An 8,259-nucleotide genomic window follows, 5' to 3' on the forward strand; every position below is an offset into this window, starting at 1 on the left:
TATACTGAGGGCTCAGCTGTAACTAAACTCTAAATTCTGTGTCTGTATTAATAACACATACTAATGTCGTGTGAATTTCTTTAATTTTGATAACTAACTTAAATAGACATAAATAAAACAATACCTCATAATATTTATAATAAACTCTTGCACCTACTATAATGTATAATTGGCTTTATGTATTATTGTGTATATTAGTGTATACCAGTAGGTAGTAAAAATCTGTTATTTTTTAACAAAATCTACAGAAAAAGCAGTGTAACTGATGGTACAGCAGTAAAATCTCAATGTTCAAAACACATTTACCAATTCTGTGACAGCAAAAGTAATAAATAATGATGTCTGGTATCATGTAAATGTATTTAATTATCAAATTAACGTTCAATCACATATTTCGAGACTTTCAAACGTTCCCGCCTTCGAAACGACACTTCTAGAGCGCATTATCACAAATCCTTATCACCTCCCCTGACATTTTCTCGCCAACCTACAATCGCGACTTTTGTAGTTTCAACTACTCAGTCTCCGCAATCGGTAGCCACTTTCAGCTGACACGGGGGGTTTGTTTTTGCATTTCCCGTTTTTTCACTAACATCTAGCATGCGACGGGTCATGCATCCAATCCGCCATGCAAACATGCCCTATAACTCATAGATTTGCATAGAGCGATGATTGATGGCTAGACATTCGATTACAATTATTCGCGATTTCTAATTTCTTAAACAGTCAACAAAACAGAACCGGCATACAGCGGGGCACGGTATTACACCAGACGAGCACCAAAGACTACTCTACACTCCAATTCACAGTTTTCGGTACGTTTTAATTTTTTTTTGAAATTCCTGTGAAACGATTTTCACTCGAGCGCCTCGAAGGCGCCGGAGGGGGCTTCCACAACGCCCGGAATCGAGGTACACGGGCAGCTAACACGGGGGGTCTGGGGGTACTCAAGATGCACCACCGCCCACACAGTCTTTCCGCCGCAGGCGGGATGCACTTTTCGCTGTAGGCGGATTGTCCGTTCGGGAATCGACTTTCACCCGAGATGACTGATAGCTAGACACTCAAACTCGGAATCCGAATTTCCGACTTACGACTAGACACTCTTCCAATTTCAAAAATTACCGCTTAACCAGTGCTGCCAACACGACAAAACACAATACCCGACGACCCCGCGTTCCCGCCGCAGGCCGGATCAAAAAACCCAGCATCGCCGTCGCGGTCTTTTGATTAAGTACTCAAGATGCACCACCGCCCACACAGTCTTTCCGCCGCAGTCGGGATGACAAACGCCGGAATCTAGTCTTAATATATAAAATGGTAAGGTCCCGGAGTCTTTTCCTCCCGGAACGAAAGACCAATATTTATTTTCTTCAACGAGCGTTCGCTTCCGGGCCAATGGGAGCGCGAAAAAATATCGCGGCGTTATCGTTTTGAAATATCGTCCTCGCCTCATCGCCGGGATTGTTTCAAAACTTTTGCTTTTCGAGCTCCATTCGCCTTTCTTCGTGCCCCATTCTCACACTTCGGAATCGCTTTTACAGAGCGAACCAAAGTCGTCGAACGGATCCTTACACTTACTGTTTTGTCCTTCTCTCGGTTAAATATATCAAATGAAACAGGACTGTTCTTCGACGGTCAGGTCCATATCGATCGTACAATTCTGCGACTGTGGAACGTCCGAATGCGATATATTAAATTAAAAATTATTAGGCGATTTCGATGAGATCAACACACAATCCTGTGATTGGATTTCAATAAATCTACTCGAAAACCCAAAATATGTAATATGTAATAAATAAAAGAAAATATTTTAGTGTTCGATGCTGTGATATAATATTGGATTTCACAATTAATACACTCCAAATTGAATGAGTAACGTTCAATTGTATATTGCTTATATATTAAATAAATGAACTATTTATTTGATGCAGAACCGTATACACTTATACTATTACGCATAATAATAGCAATACAAATATTTTAGTTTTATTACAACGACAGAAATTGCTATGTATTTGCATTCAATAGCTTGATTTTACATCTATTTTGTTAACTATATGCAATAAAAATAATGCCCATATCCTACGGATTTCATCGGTTAAACAATGTTTATTGCAGTATTCGCTGATGAATACAAACGGCTTAAATCCTCAAATTTTTCCATCTGAAAACATCTGAGTAGGTGTCCCGTAGGTTTAGGCGTTAGGTTAAAGTCCCTAGGGTAGGCGAGTTCGAACCCCGGAAAAATCGTCGCCGCCTCTACCACGGTAGTCCTATGCTGTAGCATGGCCGCCCGGATTTTTTGCATTTTTTTTCCGGTTTTTTTTTTACACGATTTTTCCAAGTTCCAATGATTATTTCATTGTTATCTCCATTATTATTGTAAACATAATCTTCGTGGTGCTTAAATTATGAAATAATTTCAAAAATACTTATACCTACTACCGTCTATCCGTATGATTAGAATATCTTTGGTTTATCATGTCGAATATCATTATACCTACTTGCGATCTTCATTTTCTATACATTATGTGTGTAGATGTAGGTAAATACAACCAATTAGTTGAGTTTCACTCATAGACGCTGAACGGAGGGTCTGCGATCCGACGAAGTCGGATTGCCTACTTAGCTGGCTAACTTGAATGTTAAACGATTTTCACTTGAGGCGACCGACTTGCTAGACATTCCAACTCAGTTTTCGAATTTACATTTTTTTACACACAAAAAAGCAAAGGACATGCGACGGGGAACCGTGTTATTCAATTGCCGATTTTCGTGGGTGAAGTGAAATTTCAAACATTCCCGCGCTCGAAACGAGATCTCTAAGACTTATCAAAAATCGTTATCACCTCCTACATTTTTGTTTTTTAACTGCCCATGACGTCAACAGGAGTGACTTCTATAAGTGATTTCAACGACATTGGCGTCTGCATTGCCGAGTCTCACAAGCTCCCTAGTTTCAGGACAGCGAGTTTCACTAGCAATTAGTTATAGAATAAAGTGCTACTATGGTAGATATTAATAGAAAATCTCAAATTGCTTTAATTCAATTAAAAAATACCTGAAATTTTTGTTGAATTGGTAAATCATTTTTTAAATGATGTTCCACTGCTTTCGTTATATCAGAACGAAAACGTAAAATGTTTGAAGTTAATTCAAGTTATGCATTTCTGACAACTATCGGGTAATTTGTTTGTTTTGCTAATGCTATTAATTTAGTACAATAATTTCTGAGCAAGCGATTTCGACAATCATTTATTTTTATTTTGAAATCGCCACCGTAAGGCAAAACTTCATTCAACCGTTTTGTCACGCTGCTGTCACCGTCTCCTAAGTTAAATAAATAATTATCTAATACAAACAGAAATACTATGCCATACTTAAATTTATAATTATAAATATTATTAATATTATTAGTTATTACTTATTAATCTTTAAAAAATGCAACAAAGATGTTTTTTTTTAAAGAAACATTTTAATTTATATACCCTCAATTTAAAATATTCCAACATTTCCAACTACACATTTTAATTTTTAAATAGTATATATCTCATATAGTTTATTTCCATATAAATAAATAAATAAAAATTTGATTTTATAATCTACCAATAAGTTTGTTGTACTTCAAGTCATGCATATGGAAACTTTGTGTAAACCCTTCTACAATAGCATCGGCTTCCATACCTGTTGAAGCTTTTTTTCAATTTAAAAAACATAAATGACTGGGTGGATCTTTTTTTTTAACCAAAGCACGTTGACATATACAGCAATAGCTATTTCTAATACCAATAAATAGTACTTTTTTCGACCGCAACCCAATTATAGCAGCCTATGAAATTATAAGAACATTTTTTTAGTAATAAGACAGTATAGGCAGGCACTAATAAAGGTAACAAACTGTACAATTTACTACGGGATAGTAAATTAAATAAGATTATCCAATCGGAAAAATGTTGGAAAACTAAAATATTATTTAAAATGTTACATACAGCTCCAGAAAATGCGTTGAATTTAGTTTTGTAGCTTCTTTTGGACCATTGTCCGTCAGCAATAACGGTACACATAGGTACTCCTTCAGACTCCTTCTATATCGACATTACCACTATTCAATGCTATCTGTCGCTTTTCTTCGCCCGCAATTTTCATTTCCTCAATAACAGCATCATTGACCGAATTGCTGACAGTGGTTAAATTATTGATATATGAAGTAGACGATATTGAAGGTATTTCTACCGAGGCACAAAACTCACTAAGTTGTGTGTGACCAATTCCTAAAGTTTTAATAAAAAGACAAAAAATAATTGCAATAATTGAATATGGATTTTATATCTATATTTTTATTAAAAAATATAATTGCGTACCAATTGCCAATGTACCATTTATTACTGCTTGATTAATACCCAAGTACTTTGTATCATTTGGGTTTTCTGATGCGATTTTAGATATGGTACCACACATTTTGCATTCAAATGTGAATATAGAAATGTACCCTTTACGAAGTTCACTTTTAAATACCATATCAACAAACGAACAATCAAATTTGTCATGTCTACTTTGTTGTATTTGTGTAAATAAATAATTAATATCAACAATCCTACGACTTTCGAGTAAACTAAAATTAAAATTATATATTACAAATGAAAGCCATTTACAATAGCAGTTAAAAAAAATTAATAATACATAGTTTTTAATAGCCATTTAAACTTCAAATGTTGACAAATGTATCAAATCTCGACAATTATTTAACACCTATGCAATTTGTATGAAGTGTTATGCTTGTTTGAAAATAGTATTTTTTTTGGAGTTTGCGTTATTTGTAAAAAATTTAATGATTTTGCTATGCAACCAATTTTATCAATTGTAATTTATAACTTGTAAGTAACATTTTTCACATACATAATATTATGTATGTGAAAGTATATTACATTGAACATAATCATAAAAAGTCATTGGAAACAAAATATTTACAACATTATTTAAATATTTTCGAGGACCTGCAGGTCACAAAACCTGAAAATAATACAAGGTTCTTCGTAAGTTTTTAGTGGAAATTAAAAAAAAGTTGAGCGTAAGAAGGAGGAGATTGATGAGAAAATCGAAAAATGACCTCTATCAAGTAACATTTAGATCTAATTTACCAAAAGATAAGATAATATATATTGTAATTAAAGCACTCCTTCTGGTAGAAATTTTGTTTACAAGATAAAAAAAAATAAAAAAAATTCATATTAATAAACCTCATTGTATAATATCACAGCTTCCATTAGCTTCCTTGCACGAATCTAAAATGATTTTGTAGTTAAAAATGTATAAAATGTTTAACTTTAGCTAAAGATTAAAAGTTCAAAAACTCACCTGGGTTTTGTATTAATCTAAATACACAGCTAGATATTAAAGGCACAAAACCCTTATTTTTAATTTTTTAAATAACCACAACTTTTTTAATAGTTAATATTTCAAAAAACACCGATGAGGTTCCCTCCAAAATATTGTTCTATATAAGTTTTATTATAGGTATTTTTACTCTAAAACCACTTTTTGATGCCGATTCATTTGTTTTCCGTGGACGTGTTTTTACGGCTGAAAATGACCGGTGTGGCGTGCGTCCTCTTAAGTTCGTGAACGAATAGTTCATTTGAACTATTCACTTTGATGAACTATTCCGAACTATTTCAGTACATGTAACCTAACAGTTCACAGTTCATAAAATAAATTGGTAACACTGTGTTCACTGTAAATTGTAAAATAGTTCGTAATCGTGATTTCGTGAACTTTAGATTTGATAATAGGTATTTAGTTTACGTCCAAAATCTCAAAAACAGCTGTAGGTACATTACTGCAATAGTTACTGTTAGGTGATTTTGATAACATTAAAAGAAAAAATTAGTTGATACTTGATAATTTGATATGATATTTGAAAATTGTGCTTGTTAATTGTTATTTGAAGTTGAACAACAAGCAGTAATAATTTGAACTTAATATAATTTATTTCTCAAAATATTATACTAACTTGTGATACCGTGCCCAATGGTCATCAGATGAAATACTTTTAGTACCTTCTTAAATAATCTGTAATGGAAGTTATTTTTGTAGGTAGTATTATTACTCAAAGAAAAATAAAACATGAACTAGATAGTTTATTTAGTAAGTTAGTAGTTACTAGTTACATATTGTAGAAATAAAAATAGTAACTATAAAAAATTGCTTTTTTTCAACTTAAATACATTTTTGATGGTAATAATATTAATGAGTTACTTTTTAGTTTGATAATACAACCTTTTTATAATAAAAGGTTTAAGAAGAAAGATTATTGTGTAAAAATATTAACTGTAAAGTTTTTTTTGTGTTCAAGTGATTTCTTTTTTGCGTAATAATTTGTCCAGCTTCTGAATATATTCTCTCGCAAGGAACACTAGTTGCTGTTACACAGAGACGTTTCATAACAAATTCATACAGATGAGGATAAATGTTCTTTCGTTCATGCCACCATTTTAGCGGATCATCTTTACGGTTAATTAATGTTTCTCCGAAGTATTTATCTAACTCTATTATTCCTGCTGCAGTTGATGACACTGTGGATTTGAATTGCTCAACTTTATCTTCATAAATTTTCCATAACAGAGATACTGGAGGTTGTGATGTTGAAGTTGTTGGTGTTTGTTCGGGGTTGTTAGATAGTGTTGACGGTAATCGAATGTTTCCTATTCGTGTTCTTAAATTTGTATAGGCGTTTTTATATTTTACTTCATCAGTGAAACCATATTTTTTAAATCGAGGGTCCAAGATTGATGCTTGTGCCACAATTTCAGTCTCTAATGTCTTTAAACCGTTTTTGAAGTTCACTTTTCAGTGAAACTGCCATTTGATGAACTGCATGAGGCAAAGGTATATCGTTAACATAATTATCTACAGTTGCTATCATGGAACTAACTAGAACTATTTTTTTTGGTATAGATACAGTTTTTTCTGAGCTAACTTCTATTGTAACCTCATTAAAAATTTGTAATATTAGAATGGCTTTATCAACTGTATCCCATTCTTCTGGAGTCAAAGTATCAATACTACTTTGTAATAGAACTAATGTTGAAATTACAGCATCTTTTATACAAATAATCCTCTTCAACACATCAAACGTCGAGTCCCATCTCGTCACACAGTCTTGTTTCAATTTTAATAAAGGTAAACCCATTTGAGCTTGTGTTGATTGGAGTTTTGTTAATGCGTTACTGCTGCGTTTGAAAAATTCGACTATTTTTTTAACTTTTGAAACTATTTCTGAAATGTTTGTTAGTGAGTTTTGAACAACGAGATTGATGGAATGAGCAAAACATCCTATGTGTCGAAAATGTAACTGACGTACTGCAGAAACCATATTTGCTGCATTATCAGTTACAACAGCCACAACTTTATTATTGATTTTCCATTCAATTGTTATATTTTTTAGGTACTCTGCTAGATTAATTGCTGTGTGCTGTAGAGGAAAATGTTCACAGCCAAGGCAAACGGACACCATTTTATCTTCATCAATAAAATGAGCTGTTACTGCAACATAACTCTTATTATTTACACAAGTCCAACCATCTATTGTCAATGAAACAGCTTTTGAGTTTTCAACTTTCTTTTTTAAATTTTCTAAAGTTAAATTGTATAATTTTGGTATCAAGTTCTTAGATATAGTTTGTCGGCAAGGAATCTCATATCGAGGGTTCAACATTTTTAATAGTTTTCTAAATTCTTTGTCCTCCACCATAGAAAATGGATAAAATCTAGATCATAAAATAAAAAAATTAAGTAGGTTTTTTTTTACTTTCATTCAATTGCTTAGTTCACTGATAAATAGTGTACTTTGTATAATACATAAATAATAAATATATTAATTTATTTTAGTTATTGGTATTTTAATGTGAATTATAGTTACATATTACTGTCAAATGTCAAGATAATAAAAATAATGTAGCCAGGGTCAAACATTCTTGCAGTACCTTTTACAAACAAAATAATTATACTTGTGTTTAAATTTAAGTAATTAGTTTTTTAGTTTTTGATTTTTTATCTTATTCCCTAATTTCTTGTATGAATATTTTTTTCTCTTTTCTAATGTATCATTGTTTAGAACTCAAACATGCATACCCCTAACACGTCATGCTATGCTTAAAGAGGAGTTGCAATCGTGTTACTACTATATTATCGTTTTCCTATTATATAATTATTTGACTTTACTATGTACAAATGTATCATTGTTTTTATAATTATTAT

Source organism: Myzus persicae, unplaced genomic scaffold (assembly GCF_001856785.1).
Source record: "Myzus persicae strain clone G006 unplaced genomic scaffold, MPER_G0061.0, whole genome shotgun sequence".
Lineage (NCBI taxonomy): Eukaryota > Metazoa > Arthropoda > Insecta > Hemiptera > Aphididae > Myzus > Myzus persicae.